General features: G+C 25.7%; 1 protein-coding gene across 1 annotated transcript in view; it reads right to left on the bottom strand.

Moving 5' to 3' along the window:
• Positions 1-27,339, bottom strand: part of LOC129612551 (frizzled-2-like) — a 256,524-nt gene that overhangs the window by 22,210 nt on the left and 206,975 nt on the right. Inside the window, exon 5 of the mRNA XM_055526212.1 lies at positions 22,560-22,887. The gene's annotated coding sequence lies outside the window, so the exon portion shown is untranslated. The remainder of the gene's footprint in view (positions 1-22,559; positions 22,888-27,339) is intronic.

Genomic DNA, 27,339 nt, shown 5'->3' with positions numbered 1-27,339 from the left:
TGTTGTTCATTATTTGTGCATTCATTTTTTGAGCACAGATCGGCTTGCCTGGTATGATATAAGTCTTTTTGTTTCTTTTTGCTGAATTTCCCTTTTACATTAAATTTTTGTGTTAAAATTTACTGAGAACTCCGCATGTGGTCAAAGCCCCCCTATAGTTTTAAAATTAAACATTAAATGAATATTTAACATACATACATTTATTTGAATAAACCTCAGCGGAGTTATGGAGAAGAGATACTAATATAAAAGCAAAGAGTATGAAGAGGTTAAGAGAGAAAAAGAGAAAAGATAATTCTGTTCTTGGCTGGTATATGTAGAATTTATAGAATCTTCTTGTTTTTTTCGCTTCGTTGTTTTATGGTTCTGTTTTTGTTTACAATTTGATTTGAGGTTAGAAGATGTACTTAATCACAATTTAATCAATGTACCCAAACTTTACAAGGTTTTGAATTTGATTCAAAATTTCGAATGCTTTATATTATGCAAAATATTAAATTCCTTCCTGCTTCGGCTTCTTTCCTACTTTTATGTCACCACTAAGCGATGTTCTTTTAATTTATGATCTCGTAGGAATATTTTGAACAAATTGTGGAATTGTCGCAATTAATTTTACATTACTCAGTAGAATTTCTTCAAAGTCAAGTTTAGCAAATTCTAGTTAAAACAGTTTAGTTCTAGTTAAAAATGTTTAACCCGTGAATTTTTTGTTTGACAAGTTGTGTCAATCGATCGGGAAATTTACAACATCACCTTGCTTTCTTTTCCAAAATGAATACTTGAGCAATTTTTTTATTAATTTTTCAATTTTTAAATTAAGAAGAAAATTATTATTTTTTTTCTTGTAGTCAAATATCTAGTTCTTCGTCTTTATCCCTCTTTATTAAATAAGTTTAGTTACCAAGAATATTCAGACAAGAACGATTAAAATCTTTTATGATGAAAACAAAAACATCAAAGAAAATAAGGAAAAGCTTTCGACCTATTAAATGTTGATTTTATGTAAGAAGAAAACGCTCTAGATTTTTACGATCTTACTGTGTTAAATATTACGGTATTATAATTAAAAAATGTATTTGTGTCAAATTCTGAATAAAAAGATAAGAAAAAACTTTTCTTAGGAAATTTATTGAACATCGGCTCCTTTTTTTACGAGAAAAATCAAAAAGAGCCGCATGTTAAAAGAAATTACAACATAAAATTGTAAGGGAAGTTAAAAAAAATAGATTTTCAAGAAATAAAGGGAAAAATAATGTTAGTTTCATTATAAATGAATGCATAATAAAAAGCGTTTGTAATTCGAACAAAAAAATTGTATTGTCTATTTCTTTACAAAATTACACACTGTACAATGAATAATGTTTTAGCCAATTACAAATTTTATTGAATTTTATTGACTTAAAACCATTGATATGAAAAAGTTTGGAAAGGTTGGATGGAATATGAAAGTTCAGTAAAGAGGTACGTTAAAATAAGCCGTAGTAAAAGAATTTGAAATTTCTGATTATTGCGTTTTGTAAACAAAATATTTAAAAACTATGATTTTAGTTTTCTACTTAATTAGCGTAAAAATGAAAGCTGAAGCATATTTATTAGGTTTACTACTAAAACTTATTCTTGCTAATATTAACCCCATAGAAATGTCCTAATTATTTTAGTTCATTTCATAATAATTTATTGGAGCGGAAAAAAAGGAGTTGCTATTTTTATATTTTTGAAAATTAACTGTAGACGTCTTTAATAGCTGCAACAGCTACTTTTTCAATTAAAAGTCATTGGAGCAAAATAAAATAAAAAAAAATACAAAAAAAACCAACTGACGAACGACCAGCCAAAGTGGTTTTCATTTTTTTTTATTATTGCAAATTTCCATGCTAAGATAAAATGATTTGAGTAGGTATAACGAAATTGAACTTCTATTTTTAATAAGAAAAATTTAAAAATACTTAGCAGTTGCAGAAAATTAGGAAAAATGGTTAAATTTACCTATATGTAATTTAAGTGTTATTGATACAGGGAAAAAAGTATTAGCGTAGTATTCTATACCAATATTAATTTTCAAGATAAATATGAAATTAATATTAGTAATTTTTTAATGTTTATAACATATTCAGCTTTAAAATTGATCAAGAACTAGTGGAAGTGCTCAGTAAAACTATGATGAAGTACACCATATTTTTGTTAGCTTTAAAAATAAAATAACTGACGTGATAAAGGAAGTTTTAAATTAAAGGTTATTTTTTGAAAATTGTAAAGCTTTCGTGCTTTTATTCACAAATTTTAAAACAATTTAATGTCCATTAACAAAATTTAGACAAAATGCTAAGCTATTAGAAATCTGAATTTGAACAAAACATTAAGAGATAAGAGGCTTGATTTGAGTGAGTTTTGCTCGCAAACACAAAAAATTAAAGTTAATTACATATTGAGCCTTCATACATGTTCCAATTTATTTATTTACTAATTAAATGCAACTTAAAGTTATTAATTGTGTTTAAACTCTACTAGAACAATAGAAAGACTTACAACATACCGAATTACGAGTACGAAAAACGACAAAGATTTTAACCAAATTGAAAAAAATTGGAGTGCAAATTCACTCTTGAAAACTTTGAAAGTTTTGAATTTTTCAAAAAAGGGGTTTTTGTAAGAAAAATTTAGAGAAACTTCAATATTAGTTAGGACTATATTAGGAAGTCATTCGAAAACGGGTTCAAGCTCACAAAAAAAAATTTTGAATTAGTTATGATTGAAAATTTGGAAAATATTTTTGCTATATTTTCTGTGAGAAAATTAATCGACTCTACGCTTAAAGTTATTCGGACCAAACTGAAAATAAATTTTTATTTTTTAACCTTCTACAATTTTTTTACTTTGCTTTTATTTTTTGAAATTTTATTTCTTGAATTTGCGCGGTTATTTTTTAGGTCAAATTACCATATTTTAAGTCGGTAATTTTTTTTATTAAATCGTAAATGTTTTTCTTTTGTTTTGTTTGGCAATATAGGGTCGATACTATTTAATATACACGATTACGGCTTTTCACCAAGTATAAAAGGGAATTTCGTTTGAAATCCTTTGTTTTCGGTTGATAACAAAAGAAAAATTGCCATCGAAAAAGAAGGAATTTACTTTTGTGGTAATCAAAAACAAAACAAAGAAATAATTTTTTCGTTTTTTCTTCTTTTATTTTTGAAATGTAAATGAGATCCTCCTTTTATAAAATCAAATATAACAAAGCGGCAACAGCAACAATCTCATTACTGTCGTCTTTCGATAAAAATATTTTTTTTAATTGTGGGCATGATTGTGTCTATGTGTATGTGCAGTATATTATGTAGAACTGCAGTTAAATGTTAATTTTGTTTCAGGACATCATATTCGTTCATCCCCTTTAATATTTCTAATTTTTATTTTTTCATATTTCCTACACAACTGAACATGTTTGCATCCTTTAATAGCGGTAATTTTTAATATTAAAAAAACTTTTAGTAAAAAGTAGAAAAAAAATTTTGTTGGTCAGTTGGAAAGTAATTTTTTTTTGATTCTGCACAAATAGTAATTTTACTTTGCTTTTTTGCAAAACATAATGACGTTGTATGTAAATTAAAGTGATGTAACCACAAATTACATGTTCGCATGATATGATATGATTCTCGTAAACACAACCGAATGAATTTTAATTCACTTGAATATACAGTAATGTGGTTGATCTCTATATTCTTTTTTTCTACATCCCTTACAAAAACTTTTTACTCTCTCTAGTCTTTTGTCCTCTGTCATTGTCTTTATATAAAATTTAACATGAATAATATATGTACTAGTATTAGTACAATAATTAAGAGCAGTAATAAACAAAAAAAATTAATGCTTGTAAAATTCTAGCAATAAAATATGTTATGGCAGCTCTGTTAACTAATAAAGTAATTTAGTAATAAATTATTATTGGCCTTAATGAATTTGTACACGCTCTCACTTGGTGTTCTTCTTTTTTTGTAATGTTTGTTTTCATTTCTTTAATGTTTAAATACATATAACGTATTTACATAAATTTATGCACATTTACGGTATTTAAGTGTGAGTGAAATGTTTTTTGCAATTTAGGTTTTTAGCATAAAAAAAATTGTTATTTTAAAATGAACTGGAAAAATAAGGCGTGCATATTTTTGTAAACATAATTATTTTGAAATTAAAATAAAAAAATTCCTAAAGGGTTAACATTTTTTACCCAACTTCTGGATATTCACGTTTACATGACGAGAATGCGTGCTCGTAATGCATGTTATATGCAATTGTAAAATATATATAAGTATGTATGTAGAAAAACAAAATTTACCAAACAATGACAAATTTAGAACCCTTTCTACTTCCTTTTCAATATTTGGTCATTAATAAATAAAATAGATGAAAAATGTTAACTGAGAAGTTTTAAAGTTTATTTTATTTTTATAAATATAAATTTTAAAAAATTTTTTCTAAATCCGAAATTTATTTTTGAAAGCAGCGTTATATTAAAATTATCTAGAAGGCTATAATAATTTTAATTAAAGGCTATAATAATTTTAATTGAGACAAATTGTCATCAATTCTTTCAACGCACATAAACTTTTTAGCCCTGTATAACAACAACCGCCTCAATTTGTAATTTGTATTTTTTTAGCCGTTTTATATATTTACAAATTGAAATCCAAAAAGTTCTTTTAAAAATTAAGTAAGTCCTCACTTAATTCTATTAATCTACATTACAATAACATTAAAAAATGTAGCATTCGAATGTTGTTATTTTTTGCAAATTATTGTCGTAATAAAATACAAACTACTTACGTACAAGATGCAGAAAAACAGGTCTTCTTCATCACGAATATAATAGTGTCGAAATCATTAAAGAAATGAACAGGGGAGAGAATCGTCATTGTATGAAAAACTTTATTTAAAAAATTATTTATATGATTTCATTTTATTTGAAAAAGGAAGAAAAACCAATTAGAGAATTATGAATTACAGGTAACGTAAAAGTAAGTATGCGCATAATTCGTTCACAAATACAACACATTAATCCAAAAAAGGATTGAAAAGAGGAATAATAAAAAATCATGAATTAAAATATTGTAAAGAAGTTCAAGAGAACAAAAGCTATAAAATTTTTTGATCCTTTTGTTGTAAAACTGACTGTGTATAGTAAGTGCGAGTTAAAAGCGTTCATAATTAATAATTTAACGTTAACGTTAAAGAAATCAAAATTATGAATTTTTTGCATGTTTTTTTTTGTCAGGCATCACATTATCCTTCAGGATCAACCGTACTTGTTATAAAATAATACGGTATAAACTTGACTCTTTTAATTTTTTTTTTCATTTTTGATTATATTAAATAAATTATGAAAAGGGTAATAATAAAAATAAAATAATAATTGCCAGGATAATTTTTGTAAAGATATTTATTAGCACGTGTTATATGTTAAACATAAATATTTTGACTTATTTCATAATAACTTTAAAGCCTGTGGTGGTTTATTCATTCAAAATATGTTCGGTTTTCATTTTATTTACAAAAAAAAACTGAAAAATTTAAATGGAAGCAGTAAAATTTAATATTTTATGAATTTTATTGTGTTATTTGAAAAGAAATATTTTTGAAATTTAAAAATGGGCAAACAATAGAAACTTCTCCCTTACTTCCGAACCTTGTTTCTAGATTGTTATATAATATTATGAGGATAATGCAAAAAAGATATCTTATTGTTGAACAATAGGTACATTCTGAACAGGTGTTTAAATTCATAAAATTTATCTGAAAGTAGTGACTAAATTTATTCAGCAATATTGATATTTACTTGTGAAATGTACCAAACGCGCGAAGAACAAAGAAAAACCTGCGCTTTTGTGTATTTGACCAGTTTGCATTAAGGTATATTTACTAACTGCTGTCGCATAGAATTATGAACAAGGAATCTAACTTGTTTTTTGGAATAATTTCCTTTTTAAAACTGAAAAGCTGTAGAAATTCTGGTTTATTCAATTCAGACTTCATTATAAGATTGCTTTTTAAACGCGTCATGGGGCACGAAATAAAGTTATGAAGCTACAATATATTTTTCGAATTAAAAAGAAAATTTGAAAAATATTTTAAATTTATAGTAAAATGTTATAAATTGAACATTTAAAAATTTTCAAAAATAAAGAACAAAATTCTTCATCGTAGCAAATCACATTGACCTTAATAGGGTAAAAATATTGTAATTTCAGTTTTAATTTAAATTTTAGTTTTTAAATTGATGTTTTACATAAATTTATGCACAAATTAAATTCTTGGTGTTTTTAATTTTTTATTCATTTCGAGTAGTTTCTATTCAAAGAGGCAAAGTCCTAAGACTTGCCATTTCTAGGTAAATTTATACAAAAAAGAAAAAGAAAGATTCATTTCTTATAAAAAAACTTTTTCTTTTTGAAATTCTTTAGTTTTTTCACTGTTAGTTTTCTTATCCCTTATTCTGTGTTTTTGTTGAAATTTGAATATAAGAATTCATTAAAAATTACGTTTCCAAGTTATTAGCATACTTGTATTTTCAAGCCGTCGATCAAAGTTTATTTTCCTGAACGTTTCAGGTCATTTATTTTTTGTTCCGATGATAGGATTATGAGCTATGCAAATTTATTCCTTGTCTATCAACAGAAGGATTCGTTTTTTTTTTTGTGATTTTCTCTTTTCTGTAAATTTTTTTGTAAATTTACATTAAATTTGATAGTAGGAGAATGATGAAATCGATTGGAATTTTCGATAAAGTATTTGGAAAAATGAAAGACAGAGAATATGTGATGGAAAAATTTAACGATTGGAATTTTAATACAAAAGAATTTAAGTTGATATTTTTAGTTGTTGTTTCCATATTGAAAATTTTGAAGTTATTTCGTAAACTGCTGATTTTAAAAAAAAAAATATGCTGAAACTATTTAATTTTGGGAAAAATGTATACAATTTAGTTGAATCAATTTGTTAATATTCATTTATTAAATTTCTTTCTTTCAGTGTAGAGAACACCAAAAGTTGGTTGCGTCAAAAAACATTGTACATAATTTTGTCAATAATTTCTTCTAATTCAATTATTTTGCATTTCAATACAAAAATTTTAAAATTCTAACTTTTTAACTTAACACCAAATACAAGTAGTTGAATATACCAAATGAATAGTAAGTCAAGTAAGCTGTGAAGCAAGATAGTGATGAACTCAGATATTTTCTCAATCGAGAACGTTTTTTCCTTATTTTTCATTTCGAAATAGGTTTAACTATACAATTACAAAAACAGCTCTAACCGTAACAATAAATAACTTAGCAAAAACTTAAATAATTTGGTTAAAATTCGGACAAATTGAAATTTAAGCCGTTTTCGAACTAAAAATCTTGAAATTAAAAAAAAAACTGAATATTTTGCATCTTTACAGAAATTGGCTTAGTTCAAAACCAAAAACAGAATTTCGTTTTTATTTAGAACAAATGACAATAAACAGAAATAAAGAAAAATTAGTGTAATAAATTCAACCAAGAGCAAGATCAAAACAAAAAGAAGATTAAAATTACGAAAATAAACTATTGAAAGAATGAGCATCCATTTAATTCAATATTTTAAGATCTTAATGGTTTCCACTAACTAGATTGTGATGAATATAAGTTGCAATAATTTAGAATAAATGTTTTCAGTATTTGAATATTTATGCAAACACATTTTTTCTCTGACTCTGAATAAGTAATCATTTTTATACATTAAAATCTACACTATTATACAATGGCTTCTTCTATGGTAATGTAAATTTATATATAAATTTTAAAAAAGGGTAGAAGATATAGAAGCTGGGAAGGAAAAATGATTGTAAATAAGTGATAGAAAACAAAAATAAAATAATTCAACTGCTTTTTTATGTTCACAAATATAACGAACAGCTTGCATATTTCTTACTATCTTTCACATTGATAAAAATGGTAATGATTATATGAAATCAACGCAAACCTCTGAATCAGAACAAGAAAGGATTTGTATATTTAATTTTTTTTTAGTTTATTTTCATCATTGGGAATGTATTTTGTTGGTAGCTATTTGCTATGAATTGAGATTGATTAAGACCATTTATTTATTATAAGTATATTATTCTAGATATTCGTTCTACCATCAGCATCTTATAGAAGAATATTAACTATTGTAAAGGAAGTAGAAACAGTACAGAATCAAGCACTCTGCAGAACAATTAGAGCAACTATATGAAACGAGATTATAGAAATGGTAAAATTGTTTTGTTTTTATTTATTCAATAAATTTTAATTTATAAGATTTTCGCGTCGTTTTTTCCTCTATCGTTGTATTTATTTGCTTTTATTATGGCTATTTCTTAATGTAATTTCTCTTTTTGAGTAAATGTTGACAATCATTATTATTCTAATATTTAAAATTGAATGATAAATTTTAGATTAAAAGGTTTTAAAAAAGAAAAACACAAAAAAATGCTCAACCGTCAGAGACAAATGGAAATTTTTTTTTTAACAATTTTAAATCTTATTAAATATAGTTGGTTAGTCTTTTATTTTATTAAGTTATATGGGAACATTTAGAAAACAAACATTTTGTGGATACAGAAGAGTTTTTTTTTATATTATAATTTTTGAATAATTTTTCAAATACATTAAAATCCAATAAAAGAATAAAAAATTGTAAACACAATTCCCTTTTAAAATTAATGACCCAATTCATAAAGAGTCATAACATTTTTAATATTTTATAGAACATTGATAGACCTGAATCATTTAGACCGATAGGAAATGCCCAGTTGAAAACAAATTTCAATTAATGCAATTAGGGAAATCAATGACCCTTAACAAGCGAATCAAATAACTTCAGTTTAGTCTTAATTTTATAATTATATGAAATTTTCAAAAACGTTCACATTATAGAGTAGATATAACTAAATTTTAATAAATGTTGTAAAATGTTGTGTAACGCTTCCAGATTAGGCGTTATTGTATAATAACCAGATTTTAATTAAGAATTCAAAAAACTTTATTCTAAAATTGAAAAAAAAGTCTTTTTCTTACAACTTTTATTATCATAGGTGTACCCGCTGGCGAATGTAAAATGTGTATAAAAAATAAATTAAAATATTGTTAACCATTAAACGTATTCATTTTAGTAACAATTCGAAGAATTGCTTGATCTAATTAATGTGAAGAATTGCTTAACCTAATTGCTCTGTTAATTATTTTTGTGGACATGCGCCTAGTGATATGTAAAATACTCTTTATTGAACAAAATAAATATTCGTAGAAAACTTTTGCATTCTTTGAGCAAATTCGCTTTTACTTCCCAAATCTTTCAAATTACAAATAATGGGCTTGTCATTGTTATAGAATTATTTCTAAGACCTTCGTTTGATGTCTTTTATTTTACTTTAAAAGATACGTTGAAGAAAGTTGTTTTGGCTTCTGTTAGTGTTGTTAATACGCTTAATGTGAATTTATTACAACTACTCAAACATTGTGAAACTAAAAATCTAACGCCCGATATACTTTTCATATTTTTTACGTGATTATATTCTTAAATATTTTTTAAATTGTGATCTTCTTTTATGAAATTATGAAAAACTATTTATAAATCCCACGCATAGTTTTATATCAGAAAAATTTATCGATTTGTTTAATTTTTTTAAAATTATCCAGGTTTAATATCAGAATAAAATTTATTGTTTTTAAAAAAAAATTTAAAATAATTAAATTACTGTGTATTATACACTAAAATATCTCATGACCCTATAGCTGTCGTCACCTTTAAATCATTTCAAAATAAACAAATAAACATTGAAAAAGATCCCATATGATTACATAGTGTACATAAATTATTATTTAAGGAAGAGGAACCAAGGACGCAATTTATCATGCTGGGTACAATATTTATTAAAAAAAAAAGAAAAATAAATGCAATGATATATGACCCCTAGTAATATAAATAAAAAAAAAATTCATTTTAGAAATGGAAATTATTTCAAAATTACACCGTAATTTTTATTTATTGACATGATCTTCCTCTATAAAACTAAAATTTCATTAAAAAAATTTTTGAAAAAATTTTCAACTTAAACTATTTGCATTCCTTAAGGAGAATATTCTGACTTGAGAGTCATTTGAATAAAGTGTAAAATAATTTACTTACAAAGTCAAAATAAAATGGTGATCATCTGGTATTTATTGGCTGTTTAGTTTTTGTTTTTGTAAGAATTTGTGCTCACTAAGATGTCTCAGGCTATTGATTTACATTCATGCTCTTGGTATATATTTGAAAGAAAATTTAACACTATACTGGATTTTCTATATTTTTGTTTGTAAGATAACGACATGACGTTCTTTTCCATTAAAAGAAAATCAAATGATTTTCCTTCCATATATAACAAAAAATTTGAAGATCTTGCAGAAGAAACATGAGATTGCAGATGAGCATTATTACTATTCAAAAGATAGGGTAAAAATGTAAAATAATAAAATAAATTATTATTTTTTTTCCATTTTGTATATACATATGTATATGTGGATAAATATAGAATATGGGGATGCCTTTATATATGCTCTAATATACATTCGCATGTACATAAGTATATCTTTGAAAAATTTTCCATCTGGAATTTCCCAGGAAATATAAAACCGGGTGCATTATGTTTTTCTCAATATTTATAATTTATGTTAAACGATTACATACAAAGACACAAATATATAAAAGTATATTGTATAATGTTGTGCTTATCTATAAAGTAATTAATTTGTATATCAGAATATAAATTGTACATACTCATATACATAACGTAAGTGTGTTCATATTAGGGGAAATTATTTTTCAGTTTAAATAATTTATTGTTGTTCATTTTTAACTTATATAAATTAGATGGGATGGTGCAATGATGCTGAAACTTTTAGAACTTTAATATTAAATTTACGAGATTTATGAAAATATCTGTTTGAAAATGTAAAAGAGTTTATAAAATAATTGAAAAATGAATTGGAATATTTTAATTTAATTCCTCTAAAATTTTAAGCAAGGATTAGAGTGGAAATAAGAATTAGTTTTGAAATTTCTGTAACAATTAAGGAACATTTCAAGGCTTTGTTAAATAAATTGAAACTTTGAGACTTTTTTACGTGTGTACATTTATTTAAATTTTCGTTGTTACTTTTAAGATATTGGGGAATACTTGAAAATATTAAGACAAAAACTCTTTAACACTCGTAGTTTGGTATTCAAACCAATAGCTAAAGATTTAAATGCAAATTGGAAAACTAATTTATTTATTTATAAAAATTTGAGGAGGCTGATAAAATTTCTGATTTTCGGTTATGTATTTTTGAGACAGAAGAAAAGTGTGAAAAAAAGAAATTTCCGCTCATATAGAACTTTTGATAATTTACTGAACTAATTGCCAAAGTGCATCTGTAAATGGTCTAGCGGCGATGCTAGATTTCCAGTTTCAATGAAAACTAATTTATTGGAAGGAAACTGTTACTCTAGTCACATCCTAAAAGAAATAAGCAACAAATAACTAACAAATATTTTGTTTAATTTGTATAAAATTTTAAACATAAATTTTATTTAAATTTTTTTGGAATGGCATTTTAATGTCCATTGACAAGACCATTTGACATTTGTTTAATGGGGACTTTAATGACTGAAAATGATTTTTATGCATTTTTTTCCTTCGTTTTCAACACTAAATTTTAATGTATTTTAGAGAATTTTTCTGCCTTTTTTCTATTAAATTTCAATAGACTCAGCCACACGTCTTAACGAATTATTGAGAATTCACACGATTTTTTTATTTTATTTTTTATTTTCTGAAAAATTACAAAATTTCAAAATTTTTTTTTCTGTTCTATTGCATAAAATTCCATTCTTTTTTTCTGTCATTAGGATTAGTTTGTTCTCATATAATTTTAATCTTTTTATAAAACATTAGATTCATCGACAGAACTCTTCATCTTTACAAACTGATGGATGAATGTAGCTTGTAATGTTAAACTAAAGAATTAATTACACTAGATGCAGATAGATATGGTTTTACATTAGTGTGTACATACGCATGTGTTATTGACTTTTTTTTTTATTTCTAAAAATAATTTCTCAAAATGTAATTGTATTAAAAACGTCTGGCAATGTGCATACAATTTTGCATATGCAACACTTTAATACAATATGTGTAAGTGTAGTTGATGCATAATTGAATATTGGAACAAAAACGAAAAGTTCAGAGATTGTAGAACCCATTTTATATGTAGAATTATTTTTTTATATTTTAAAGAATTGGCTATTAAATCTTTATCTTTTCAATTTTCAGCATTTTATCTGGTATTTTCATATACGTTGTTAAGGAGGAAATTTTTTTTTTATTATAAGAGAATAATATTTTGTCAAAGTTATTTAAAAATAAATAAAAATGTGCTATTATAACCCACAAAAACATAACACAAATGATGAAAATGTTGAAGAAAACAAAAAATATTTTCTTTTTGTTGTATTAGACGACGTGCTAGATTAAAAAATGTTAACGAAGCTGAACTGAAAATGAAAGTGTTAAGAGATTTACTGGCGCCCCCTTCTTCTAAATATTTAAGAAAAAGAAAATAATAAAATAAAAATAGAAATGATTCCATGAGTTCTTATACATTTTCTTTTTTTTATTTTCAGGAACGCGCATCATCGCAACATCAGTATCATCTTCTTGTATTCATTGTGAAATGGTTTGAATCAATTTTACATAGATGACATGAAATTCAAATTTGAAATATTTTTGTGTACTATAGAAATATTTTTCTTGATATTGAATCTAAAAAAATAAAATAAATAACAGCAAGAGCAGCAAGAACAAGAAAAAAATTTTTCTTTTTATTGGATAATTATTGCATAATTTAAAGGAAATTTGTTTCCGGTGATAGATGTGTTTAAGGTTCCGGATTGTAATAAAATGGAATTTTATATTTCATTTAAGAAAATTAATATTGTTTGTAATATGTAAACACATCACTTTAACAGTAATCACATTTTTAAAAGAAATAATTACATAATTTGGTTGTAAAATAATTTCTTGGATTAAATAAAATAATTTGTTGATTTGTAGAAGTATGTGTGCATCAGTGTATACACCATAAGTATGGTGGTTAAATTCAAAATAGCGTCACAATTAAATATTTGTGATAATTGCTTGAGGCTTTGTAAGGAACAAAAGGATTTGAATATTTGGAATAACTTGAAAGGAGTTTTAAATTTATTAAAAATTTTATTTTGGTTTGCAGTCTACACTTTTATTATGAAAAATAATTATTCGTTTTCCAAACTATTTTAGATATTGTTGTAAGAGTGAAAGAGACTTCATATTTTATTTGAACAGATTTAATCAGGATTCAGTTTCAATTTGAAAAAAAAGTATTAGAAATTGCCAATACTTTTGAGAACTAATATGCCATTGTCCGTGATAAGTCACATTATTTTTATGAGCTGTGACTTTAATCATATTACTTTATTTTGAAATATGTTCTAAATTCAATCTAAGTATAGTCTGAAACACTGGAGTTACCTCTCTAGAAATAATATTATAAATGTACGTGGATCTTTAAAATTGTGGGTAAAATTGGATCTTTGTGATTTTAAAAACAATCTTTGAAAACAGTCTTAAAACCGCCAAAAATTATAAGCTTATGCTCAAAATATTTTCTATCCAAATTAAAAGTTTTTGCATGTGTATAAAATTTCGTGAAACTTATTCACCTTCATGTTCTGAATGTAGTTCAGGTAATTTGCGTCTTTTGTAAGGTAGACTAATTTCAAGCGTGACCTCGTAAATCTGTATTCTTAGTCATAAATTCTTCAAATACAGAACACATTAAATAGATTGAATGTCTTCTTGGTTAAAAGAAAAAAAGTGTTAGCACAGTTTTCCCTATCAGAACAACAACAATACATTAAAACAGATTTTTTGTTAGAATTGAAGGGACAAAATTAAATATCACATTTCTGCATTTTACACTACTCCATATTTGCTTTCATAATATAAAATTTAATAAAATTTAAAAAAATATTTATAATAAACAACATAATAGGTTATTGTGCAACACAATGTATGGCTTGAACGTCCTATTTTCCAACTGTTATTATAAGAAGAATTTCAAAAGGATTGTCTTTAAAACAAAATCGTTTTGAATTCAAATATGCTTTGTGTTTTATATTCAAATTTATTAGGTCAGACGTAATTTAAATGAAAAATGAAATTTTATTTCAACTTACTTGCATTCAAAACAAATTAAATTATATAAAATGAATATTTTCATTTTAGAAATTTTTCCTTAAATCTAATGAAAATCTTTTTATTCAATAACATATTTTATACTCAGTTTGTTTATATAGCTATTTACATACGTATGGGCGTGTGTATGCGAGAAATATATAAACGCAATTTCATGACATTCTTTACGCACAAAATTAATTCAGTATTATTTTCTAAAAGTAGAGTTCACATTACTGTAAAAATTAATTTAGGTATGACTGGTTTTAATATTCTCAAGGTAAAAAATAATAAAATGAAAAAAGAAGCTGCATATATTTTTTTTATATTTCGAAAAGTGCATAAACTCAAAATCTCTTTCAACTCTTTCAGGTGCGTCCCTGATGATATTGATATAATCATATTATTCTGAAGACAAATATTAATAGATGTGTGAGTGAAATATTATATGGGGGTGTATTCGTGCTTGTATTCGTACATATGAATTAATTTCATATGAATAAGATAAACAAACTTGTAGGGGAGTATGAGGAAGGAAATGAACACGGTTCTTCAATAGGAACATAGAAGTTGAAAATCTTTTTTAGATATTCTTTTAGTGTTATTTTGTTTTGAAGGTGTTACTTTCTTTGTTAATAAGATCCTTTTGTTGTTGTTTAAAACTACTTTTTCAAATGAATGATAAAATTAATATCAGTTATGATTAGTTGTATTTTGCTTTGTTTCAAATGGAAATGGATAAATTGACAATCCAGCATTCAATTTGAATTGTATTGTATATCGAATTGTTTAGGTTGTTTTGTTCATAAATGTATTGAGCAATTAGTTAACATATCTTGTTATTAGTTGAAAGTTAATATCTGCCTCTATCGGTCAATTTAACGTTAAAACTAAGCATTTTTTTTATTTAGGAAAATAAAATAAAAGGAACCTTGCTGCTATTTCCCTAGCTTGTATGTGTTATTAGAAATACTAATTTGAAACAAATATTTTAAATACTAAAATTTTGACAAATATCCAAACAATTAGACGAGTTTTCAAATTATCATTCTTAAAACAAATTAAAATTTATTACACTTGAATTTACACTTATAAGCTCTCAATTTCAATTTAAAACTTTCCCCTTTGGATGCTTTTAATTGAAAAACTTTGTAATAAATTTCCAACTCTATAGCTAGATTATTTTGCAAATTTTTATTTAAATTAAGAGCGGTGATTTTCAAGAAAAAAAAATTTTTTTCATTTTCAATTTTTTTTGTTTTAAAGCATAAGTCAGCGCAGAAAAAAGGAGAAAATTAAAAGAAAAATATTAAAACAAAAAACAAACACACTTTAAAATGAATGACATATTGCACAAACAAAAAAGAATAGTAGCAGAGTAAACATAACAAAGTTAACAGAGTAACACCTGAATGAAAAGAAGTTTCAGCAAATCTAGCAATAAAATCGCCCGTGTCATGAGTGTGAATGGCGGTATGTTTCAATATTTTAGTGTTGCAATTTTTTTTTTTGCTCTTTAACATGCGCATATTTTTATTTTGCTTCCTTTTGATGTTTCTACCCTTACACCTTTTCATCCCGAATTAAAAATATTTGGGAAAGTATTATGTTTTTTGACATTCGGTTTGGAATATTCAAAATGAGATTGTGGAATGTAGATTAGGTTAATATGTAAGTTTTTGTATTTTTCTTTTGTGATTATTGATTGAAATGAGGTAGGAAAAGAATTTGAAATTAAATTTAAACTTTGATGTCCAGATTTGTATTGAGTCACTATAATCTTTAATAGTTTTTCTTCAAAATTTTGTTACTATAATTATTGTATTAGATAAAGGTAATCGTTTAAATAATGAAGATTTTAATAGGAAAGCTTAAAATTTTGCCGTAATACTTGCACAAAATTTTGCTATAATTGTGTCTATCTTACATTTTCAAGAACAAGAAACTTCTTGTGTAGTATTTTTTTAAGAATATTTGGAAAAAACACAACTTTCAAGTTTAGCGTAATTCAGATGAAATGAAACTATGTGTAATATTTCCGAAATTGAAGAATGTTTGAACGATAAAATCTCGTTCGTAGCAATACTTTTAAATTAGTTAGATCCAGCATTATTAGAACGATCCTATGTATCTTATTTCAGTTTAAAATATTGATATTTTATTATAATCAATTAATTTACTCGATTTATCGAAATGATTTTTTATTGAAACTGATAAAAATATTATTACAAGTTACTTTAAATATTCATTGTCTCCTAATTTTTAATAACAATCGTCTTAGAGTTTCGGTGTTCAAGGATGAATTTCCACCGTTTAGAAAACATTGTCTTATTGTACATCACTTGAAAATATGTGAACATCTACAAATGTATTAAATATACAATGTAATAAACGTATATAAATCATACGGATATAGCAAATAGCAAAATCCTTTGATATGTATGTATGTTTTGAGATGAAAAATTACAGATGCAAAATGTTTTTTAGAAATACAAAAGTAGCAAAAAATAAAGAGACAATTTTGCTTCCTTTTTTCTATTTAAAAACAAAAACTTTTTTCTAAAGTCATCATCCTATTTGGTTCGGTATCCTTCTGATGTTGATATTGATGATGATGATGAGACAATGATAATATACTTTTGATGATTATGATACATATGAGATTCGTTAACACACACACTCATATATGAATAAAACTGAATAAATTTCAAAAAAATGCATTTTGTTGTTGTTTGATAAAAAGTTTAACAATTTTTATTTTTTTTTTTCTTGCATTTAAGGATATGATGACATTATTGCAAAATAATGTATGGGTATGAGATTTTAAAGGCCAAAGACTTTTGAAAAAATTTACTTTTAATAGAGACGTAAATGATGAAAATGAGCTTTGATATTTTTTTAAAAATAAAAAAAAAAATAATAATTTTTATGTTTTAGTTTTAGAGTACAAAAGAGGAAAACATGTTGTTGAAGTAAAAAAATCTCACAGGATAATTCATTTTTTACATGTGGTTATTGTCTGATGATTGATGATTTTGTAAGTATGACGAATACATGTGGCATGTGGCAAAAAATGGTGGTTTTAATTTTGATTATGTTAAAATTGTAATTTGATAAAATATCGCACAAAAATCAATTTGGATATGCAATAAAAGCGGTTATTATCCTCTCTTTTTTTTTAAATGAACATTTTTTAACAACTTGAAAGAAATTAAGGTCCCAAACATTTTAAAGCTAAAAAAAAACACAAGAGTCTTTGAAGTTTATTAGTGCTTCAAAGCAATTTTTCATCTGATGTTCTGTGCTTTTCCAAGTAATAAAATTCAGTAGTCAAAGTTAATTATTTTAATGTAATATTAACGAATTATAAAGATATATTTATTATATTGCAGCTATATTCAGATATGTTGCATCTGAAGTGCAATTAACCAAGTGCTATTTAAAAGTTCTAACTAAGTTTTGCTAAAGAAAGGAAATAATCCTGAAACACGAAATTTACGTAATCGTTTAAACTAAGTAGTCAGTTCCTATATTTTGACAATAATTTTTAGTTGGATAAGTGCCTCTTTGGATCCCGGTTCTTCCCCAAATCACCAACTTGGGCTTAGAAAATGAAATAACCCTAAAAAATCTGATCGCGGTTCTTCAATTCCAACTGTACCGGACGGCTTTAAAAGTATTCTATTTTTTTTTTCAGTGTGACTCATAAAATGCAAGATAACTTTTTAAATACGTATAAAATTTAAATATCAAACAAAATTATGATGCTGAGAAATAATAAAGAGAATTTTATTAGGAAATTTGGCCAGGCCCACAGAATTATAATTCGGATAAAATAAATAAGAAAATTGACTTTTAAATTTTTAAGTTTATTTTCTAAAAATGGACGTGATACTAGTGACATTTTCCGACATGGTAAGAATTTTTTTTCCTTATTTTATTTTTAAATTGTGACCTTCCCAAAATTGGAATCAAATGAAATTTTTATAGGAAATCAATTTTTTTAATTAAAAGTGAGTTTCTATAAATAACAATTAGTTTTCTAGCAATATTTGCATTCTAATACAAATGTCATAATTTAAGGGCAATTAATTTTGAATACAGTGCTATAATTATAAAAATAATTTAATTATTACGAGTACATTATTAAATTTTAATTATTAATCAATTTCGATTTCACACTTTTCTTTCACCTTTCTCAAGGAATTGAACTTCATTTTACACGCAATCAACAAAGAAAGTGTGCATAATATTCGAATAATGAATAAAATTAAATAAAGTTTATGACAATCTCAGGTGTCAGATGAAAAAAAATCGCATTTAAAATCAACCAAAACGGCTAATTGCAAATAAAATTTATTAACAAATTTATTAATAAAAAAAACCAATAATAATAATTTTTCGCTGTATAATTCTTTGGTATAATTTAAGGCGTTTGTTATGACATTCTTTAAAACAGTGTGTGATAAAATTGCAAATTTTGAATTTTTTATTACCGTAAAATCGAAAGAAAAAGAAAAGGCAATAACAAAAATTCTCTGTCTTACTTTATTATCAGATTGGTGTTTTTTTTTCTTCTTCTGTTGCATTATTGCATTAAATACGTTTACGATGTGTACAACTTATCATTTTATTCTCTAAATTCGTTTTACCCACCTTAATTAATATACCAATATTATAAAAATGAAATTTAATATTTTAATACGGTATGATCATTTTTAATGAATTTTACCTTTCTGCTAATGTACTTATATTTTCATATTTTTATTTCAACGTTTTATATTTCTTAAAATTGTTAATGCTTCTGCCATTGCTACATTTTGCTCTACAAGTACATACATATGTGTATATTCATATGTTAATGATGATGAAGATGAGGTCTTATATTCGTTTGATTATGAATTCAAAATAAATAATCTGTATGGAGCAGAAGCAAAAGTAAAAAAAAGTGATTGTAATGTATGTCAGAGAAGGACAGAACTTGTTTTGCGGGGATGTTAAAAATGCAAGTAAAAAAATTAATAAGAACTTGCTTTCAATAATAATTTATACAAATTGATTGACACAGGTTGGACAGGCTATTTTTATGATACAAGTATTAAAACCTCAAAACTCATGATCCTCATTATTTCAAATAATAAAAATAATAATAATAATAAGACATATGGTAATGATCGTCAGGCAGAAGTTTATAATTTTATACATTTCGACTTATTAACTTAGCAGTAAAATAACCACAACTATCAGCAAATGAAAATTGAAAAAATAACAAAATTTAATATAAACAAGTAAAAACGTTTCAGTCGGTATAAACCGATTGAATTATACCCTGCACCTTTCGTTATTGAGTAGCAATTACTCGAACCTGTGAGATCATTCTATAGAAACTTCACGGACATGTCTGACCTAAAATTGGACATCCGACTGCCAAGTTTCATCAATCTGACCTTATAATTTTTCAAAATATTTAAAATTAGCTTTTGGAGTTGTATGGTAAGTACCTAAACCTGTCAAGCAATTCCATCAAAACTTCACAAATATATCTGATCTATAATCGGACATACAACTGCCAAGTTTCATGAATCTGACTTTATTATTTTTCCAAATATTAAGAATAAGCTTTTAGACTTGTATGGGATCTACTCGAACCTGTTAAGCAATTCCACCACAACTTCAGAAATATGTCTGACCCATAATTGGACACATGACTGCCAAGTTTCATGAATCTGACTTTATTATTTTTCCAAATATTAAGAATAAGCTTTTAGACTTGTATGGGAGCCACTCGAACCTGTCAAGCAATCGCACCAAAACTTTAGAAATATGTCTGACCCATAATTGGACACACGACTGCCAAGTCTCATGAATTTGACTTTATTATTTTTCCAAATATTTAAAATAAGCTTTTGGGGTTGTATGGCAAGTACCCGAACCTGTCAAGCAATTAAACTAAAACTTCACAAATATATCTAATCTATAATCGGACACACAACTGCCAAGTTTCATGAATCTGACTTTATTCTTTTTCCAAATATTTAAAATTAGCTTATGGAGTTGTGTGGCAGGTACCCGAACCTGTCAAGCAATTCCTCCAAAACTTCGGAAATATGTCTGACCCATAATTGGACACATGACTGCCAAGTTTCATGAATCTGACTTTATTATTTTTCCAAATATTAAGAATAAGCTTTTAGACTTGTATGGGAGCTACTCGAACCTGTCAAGCAATCGCACCAAAACTTTAGAAATATGTCTGACCCATAATTGGACACACGACTGCCAAGTCTCATGAATTTGACTTTATTATTTTTCCAAATATTTAAAATAAGCTTTTGGGGTTGTATGGCAAGTACCCGAACCTGTCAAGCAATTCCACTAAAACTTCACAAATATATCTGATCTATAATCGGACACACAACTGCCAAGTTTCATGAATCTGACTTTATTCTTTTTCCAAATATTTAAAATTAGCTTATGGAGTTGTATAGCAGGTACCCGAACCTGTCAAGCAATTCCTCCAAAACTTCGGAAATATATTTGACCTATAATTGGACACATGACTGCCAAGTTTTATGAATCTGACTTTATTATTTTGCCGAATATAAAAAATTTGCTGTTGGAGTTGTATGGCAGCCACCCGAACCGGTGCAGCTATCCCATTATAATTTTTAGAGCATGTGTAGAATATAATTGGACACATGTATACAAAATTTTATATTTATAGCTTTATTAGTTTTTGAAATATTTAAAATAAACTCTTGGAGTTGTATGGCAGCTACCCGAACCCGTTGTCCGACTTAGTCCAATAACAATAGGGTTCGTCCTTGGCACAAAAGAAAAAACTTGTGAAAGTTTGGTGTCGATTGCATTATTGGTTTTTGAGTTATCGTGCGATCGGACGGACGGACGGACGGACGGACGGACGGACGGACGGACGGACATGTCTAAATCGACGCAGAATTTTACGCTGAGCAAGAATATATATATATGTCCATACCGCAGATGACTCCTTCAAGTAGTTACAAACTCCATACCAAAGTTAATATACCCTTCACGAAGTGCAGGGTATAAAAATACTACAGCAGTTGAAATAAGACAAATTAAGGAAATTTTTAAAATAGCGGGAATCAGTGATATTGACAAAAATGTATGATCGTAATTGAAAGGTACTTGAATGAAATTGTACAGAAATTAGACCAGTTTAAGGAGATTGTGCTAAATAAAATGTTATAGTTATTTACAATTCTTAATAATTAAGTTTTAATACGGAATTTTTTTCCTATTCAAAATAATTGAGAAATTTTGTACTAGATTTTATATTTAAATGCAAAAATTAATGCTTTTAAATCTTGCCTATTCGCTTAAAAAGCTCAAAGATTTCTCAAAACTCACTTATTATTTATATGAAGGTCTCTAATTTCCTTAACAAACATTCAGAATTATCTTAGCCATACAATTTCCGGTTTTCGGAACAACTTCAGGAGTTATTTTTCGTACAAAGTATTTGCACAATGAGAATAGAAAATTTTATTATAAATTTATTTTCTATTCTCACTTTCACTACTCTCACGTCTAAAGCACAAGTGAGAATAGAAAAATTTCTAATGTCCTTTGATCTTAACGGGTTTTGCTAGAATTAAAATAAGAACATAAGCACTAGTAATATATTTCTGGCATGTTAAGTTTATGAATAATATTATTTGAGTTGAAATTCACTATAAGTAGAAATCACTATAAGTAGAAATCATTATAAGTAGAAATTCAGTAGAAATCACTAGAGCTGAGTCTCAAATTAAAACTAATTTAAGGTTAAATTTTTTAACAATGATTTTTCAAGTGAAAATTTTCGCAATATTTTGCTGTATAATTTTTAGCACTTGTCACATTTAAAGTACTTTTTTGTTATAGGAGAGAGGCAGTACTATTGCAACTATAACATTACCGCTGACATCTTAAATGTTAAATACACTTGATGTAAAATAAGAAGAGTCACTAAGTATGTGCGGTTAAGCTGCCGTTGTGTGCTTTTTTACTAAATGATTATATTTTTGAGTATTTATATAAAGTTAATACACGAAATGTTTTTATATAAGAAGATATACTTGCAATACACATGTTCGTGTATACAGAAAATAATTATATTATTATAAATTTTAATAAGGAAATATTAAAAAGTTTTATACACAAAAATAAAACAAAAATAAAAGAGTCAAAAAGTATAATGTGTATAGGAAAAATAAAATTTTATTTAATACTTTACCATGACATCTTTGAATTCTGAATTAAATGAAGCCAAATAACTGCATTACGAGTTTTGTGTTGTGTATTATTTTATACTTAGTGTTGTCAATATCGTGTGTTCGAAATTGTTAAGGTTATGTTTATATAGAAGAGCGACAACTGTGTGAAAAATTTTTAAACTATTTTGAAATGTTTTTCGTTTTGTGTTCTTTTTTTTTTTTGTCAAACTTGAATTTACACTAGTTTTAGTTGTGTGTTTTTTTTCTCTTTTCTCAATTTTGAATTTTTTTTGCTAATATCTTTGAAGAATTTTGTACACAATCCGTAGTGTAATGAATTTTTTATACCTGAAATAAAGAATTAAAAAAATTATTAAAATTTATTTAAATTGCATATGCATACAAGTAAATAAAAATAAAATAAATTAAGATGTTTGTGCATTTATTAGTGTTATCTGTGCGTGTGTACATACGTAAGTATTTATTTTGGAATTGTAAAGTAATTTATTTTGTATAACAGACAGGTAGGTTTCAAGTTAACATATTTGGTACTTTAAATGTAAGATATTAATAAGATTATTTAAAAAAAAAATAAATGTAGTGTCGGATTTAATGAATTTAATATTTAAATATGCCTATAAAGAATATTTTAACATTCGAAATACATATTAAAGAAATTAGAAACCCCATGCGAATTAACTGGAAATTGCGAGTATGATTGCAATGTAAAACTAAATTTTTTAAATGAAATTACAAATATTGCAATTTGTTTTTATTATAATTTTAATAACTTATTTTATAATTTTGAGTTCATATTAAACTGTGGTATTAGCTTATATCATAAAAACTCAAATATTTACATACATACATAATAAATAAAATATATATTATAGAAAATATTTTGATTATTACAGAAAATGACTCAGACAATTATTTTTAACAAAAAAATAAGCTGTAAAAAAGTTCAGGTCTGTCGGACAAATAACAAAAAACAAAGCATTCTTGCAGAAGAGATAAGTTGTATTTTGTTTTAGAAATGAATGAAAAATTTGCGGTTTCTTTAAATTAATAAAAAAGAAACTTTTTATGTGTGAAAGTTTACAAAAGTTTTTTAATATTTGATTTCTGTGTGATTGCTGTACTCCATTGGCTTGAAATTTCAAATATTTCTTTGAATAATTTCATAAAATTATTGTCGACCGGATTGTATATCTACAATAAGGTAGGTTATGTGGTGGCACCAAATTTAGGATATGTAGTTTTCGGTGGGAAAGCACTTCTCCACAGTAGGGAAGTGTAAATAAACTACTTTTAGGGAGAAGTCGGTTTGTCGGTCTATCGGCCTGCCGGTCTGCGTGTGTCCTCGATATTCTAAATTTTGGAATAAATCCAAAAATTCTTTGGAAAAATCTGGTTGTTATCAAAACTAGCTGGTGAATGTTTCGGAGGATTCGGGTTGCACAAAACGAAATTCTACTAAGAGGCAAATTCACACTTTTCTAGTTATGTTAGCTCAAAGCTTGCTAAATTCCTTAAAACTGAAAGGAAGTTTTCCAATTGCATTTTCATAACCTTCTATAACACCTTCTAAACTAGACAATACAATTTTTAAAGAAACTTAATTCGCAAACTTTACTTACAAATAGTAATATTTAGTACGATTTAGAATAATTGGTTAATGTAGCAATTAAAAAGTTTCAAGTTAATATTAAATATTCAAATTGGTAAATACAATATTTGCCGTTACAAGAATCTAAAATATTAATTTTAAAAGCTAAGTATTATAATTCAACTTTCAAAAATTATGATTAAATACTTAAATTTATTTTGGATTAAATCTATGAGACTCCTACTCATTTCAAAGGATTTAAATTAAATTAGAAATGAATACATTTGAATATTTTCTTTTCAAAATTGCTTTTTCATGGATTTAACAATAAAAACCAATTTTCTTCTATCTTGTAGGTTTTAATTCTCCTAAATAATATCATTGTAACAATATTTCTTGTATTTATGTAAACTATTTGTTTGCATAAAAAAACACCCACTATGATTAAACTTTATTTTCGATAATAAAACTAAATGCAATACCAGTATAGATGTGAAGATGTGTACGGAGAACTAAAATAGGAATTTATTGAAGTCATAACTATACAATTTAATACTTTAAGTACTATTTGTTAAAGAAAAAAGGATCCAGAAATTGCAATTTCATAGACCATAATAATAAAAGTACAAAATAATAACAAATAAAATTTATGTTTTACAATAAAAATAACAGTACAAAAGAATGCAACACCATAATGGAGAAGTTATCATAAAAATAGAAGATGAAATCATAAAAAAAATATACAAGAAAACTTGGTTTATTTTATAGAACACCAAATAAATTTATTGTTTGAGAATTTTACCCTTGATAAAATAGAGAAAAAAGGATTAACTTACTCTCATATACACCAAGAAATAAAATAAAATGATCATATGACTAGACTACAACTAGACTAGACCAAAGAAAATTTTATTACTCGTACTTGTTTTATTTTGAAATTAGAATTGGATTTTTGGAAAAATAATTTATTCTGTAAAATTGATAATCTTATATAAAATTGTTATCTAGTTCTCAGACCTCTTAGTAAATAGCAAATACAAACAACTTAGTAATGTTACAGATATTTGAAACTGTCCAAAATTTGAATTCAGATAATTGAAAATGTCCGACCGAATTATACCTCTGCACCTTGACAATCTGAGGTTAAAAATTTGTTTCTGAAATATCTAGAATTAGCTTTCATTGTTGTGTGGCAATTACTCGAACCTGTCGAACCATATTCTATGGAATTCTTTACGGATATGTCTGACTTATAACTGGACACATGACCACCAACTTATATGAACGTATTTTAATTTTTTCCCAAATATTTAAAATTTGCTGAAAATATTTAAATAAGTTGTATGGCAACTACCCAAACTAGTGCAGTTATTCCTTTAAAATTTTCAGAATATATGTAGAACATAATTGGACACACCTTTACAAAATTTGATATTTATATCTACATTAGTTTTAACGAAGACAACTCCTTCTAGTGGTTACAAACTCCATATCTAAGTGAATACCATTCACGAAGGTGTAGGATATAAAAACTGACATACCGTTTAGTTATTGCTTATCAGGGAAAATGCATTTTTCGTCTTTGAAGGACATTGTTTATATTTACTATGCTGAACGACAGTTTGATCGGATTTGAGGGTTAACTATTTCTATTTTGAATATTTGACACGTTATTTAAATAAGTAAATCGGAACAGAATATGGCAGTGGCTAAAAAGATAAACGCAAACTCGTATTTATCAGCGTCCGATAAGGAAAGCCCCCATAATTTTACGAATATACCATCGATAATTAAATTTCACTAGAATTTTTGGTCCTTTAATATGCATAATTTTTAGAAATTCAGAATACGTAATAAAAATGTTATAGTCAAATAATTTTGCATATTTTTTTAAATTTCTATAAAAACCATGTACAAATGATGCTCTTAGAAAATATATTTTTTCATACTTACGTCTATGTGGGTTTATTTATAATTTAAAATATTTTTTTTAGTGAAATTGTGTGAAAAAAATGGGATTAACTTTCATGTAAAATAAATAAAGTCTAATTAAGAATATTTGGACATTATTGCTACTAACTTAATTGTGTGTAATTTAATTTATAGGTGAATGCAAAGTAATTTGCAACAAAATAAAATTCCTTTATTTTGTATAAAATATGTAGTTTGAATAAAAAAGAGGATTTACCAAAGAATGTGGGCGCTTAAGGGATATTAATTGTAATTATTGCAGTTTTGTGCCACAGATTTTCGGCTTCGAAGGAAATTAAATGAACATAAAGAAAAATAACAAAAAAACTGGCGTTTAATATAAAATATAAAGATATAAAAAATATTTTCATTTCAATGATAAATCATTCATGAATGATTAAAGGATAAAAATAAATTATTTTTAATCTCTTAAATGACTGACAATGCAATTGTATAAAACTAATTCTAATATTTACTTGTCTGTCGTCTCAGAGATTTCGTTTAACTTAATGAATAATATTTAAAATTTTGACTTCTTACAATGAGTACATGTTTGGCGCCAAATTAAATTTTTAGGAAATGTATAAAGATTATATTATGTAATAACAAATTTCTCAAATAATAAAATTTTGACTATTTACGTATTCAGAATAAATTACAATTTAAATCTAATAATAAGTTTATAGTACTTGCATATATGTGGATAAAAACGTACAAAAATTAGTATAATTTTATGAAAAAGACTCTTGCAAAATTAGAAGAATGCAACATTCAGATCGATTGGATAGAGTTGTGACAATGACAAATCAATTCATCACTTGCCTTGAGCTGTATTTTTTCTAAATATATTCCATGCTCTAATTATAATATTAATAAATGGAGATAATGAAAATACATACACTTAGGCGTGGAATGCTGAGCGTTCTTTAACCCTTTCTTGCCGGAGAATAGAAATTCGTCTATATCTGTTATTTTTTTTTTTTTAAATAAATTGGTAAGATATAGATTCTTGAATAGAACAGAAAAGATAGAAAAAAAAAACAAAAACCAAAAATTAACAAAATTATCTTGGATTTTTTTTTCCTCGTTTTACAAAGCGTTGTAAAACGTTTAAATGCAATCGGTCAGCATATTTAAATTCACAATAAGACTATCAAGAAATACTTATATAGTGAGATAATGAAACATTATAAACATATTAACAGCTTAAAATTAAAATT

This window comes from Condylostylus longicornis, unplaced genomic scaffold, assembly GCF_029603195.1.
Source record: "Condylostylus longicornis isolate FDR11 unplaced genomic scaffold, ASM2960319v2 ptg000075l, whole genome shotgun sequence".
NCBI lineage: Eukaryota > Metazoa > Arthropoda > Insecta > Diptera > Dolichopodidae > Condylostylus > Condylostylus longicornis.
This window is presented reverse-complemented; position numbering and strand designations above follow the sequence as displayed.